This window comes from Micropterus dolomieu, linkage group LG18 (genome assembly GCF_021292245.1).
Source record: "Micropterus dolomieu isolate WLL.071019.BEF.003 ecotype Adirondacks linkage group LG18, ASM2129224v1, whole genome shotgun sequence".
In the NCBI taxonomy this organism is placed as follows: domain Eukaryota; kingdom Metazoa; phylum Chordata; class Actinopteri; order Centrarchiformes; family Centrarchidae; genus Micropterus; species Micropterus dolomieu.
Window position 1 is genome coordinate 3,025,739 of NC_060167.1, and position 762 is coordinate 3,026,500.

Below are 762 nucleotides of genomic sequence, written 5' to 3' on the forward strand. Positions count from 1 at the left end.
AACTGCAAGCTGAGCAATAAACAAGCATTAATGTTGATTTATTATGGAAGACAGACGCTTTAAAACACTTGATTGACTGATTGATTACTTTTTATGATATATCATCATGAAAGCACAGCCTAATGACAAAGCGCTTTATATAATAAATTAAAAGTGTCCTTGATGATGTGTTGTCTTGACAAACTGTCTCCAACAACAGGTGCTGCATTGTTGCTCACTGACATTTATATTTATCTGTGTTTAGAAGTAACGTCTGGACGCGTTGATTCAGTGAAGTTCCTGAAATATTATTTACTTTTTAGTCGGGTCAACTTTGAACCTGTTGCTACTGTTTTGTAAATGATCAGGATAATGCTTTAATTCCCCCTCAGAAAAAACTATTTTCCATTTCGTACTCCTCATACATGGGAGAAACAGACACAGTGTTTGACTGCTCGACCAGAGCTACATCTGTCTAAAAGCAAGTATTCAAATCAACGTGACTGACAAAACATTTGCAATAATTAATCCATACTTACTCGGGTTTAAATTGAGCTTTAATTACAAGGAAATTCCTATTTTACATATAATATCTTACGAGCAAAATTACAAATGTACTGGAAAATTTCAAATGTACAGAAAATACATAAAATATTACCAGACCAGCCCCCCCCCCCCCTCCCACACACACACACACACACACACACACACACACACACACACACACACCATCTTTTTCTTAACCCACCAGAAAGAGTCACAGATGGGTCCATAAGCTGTCAG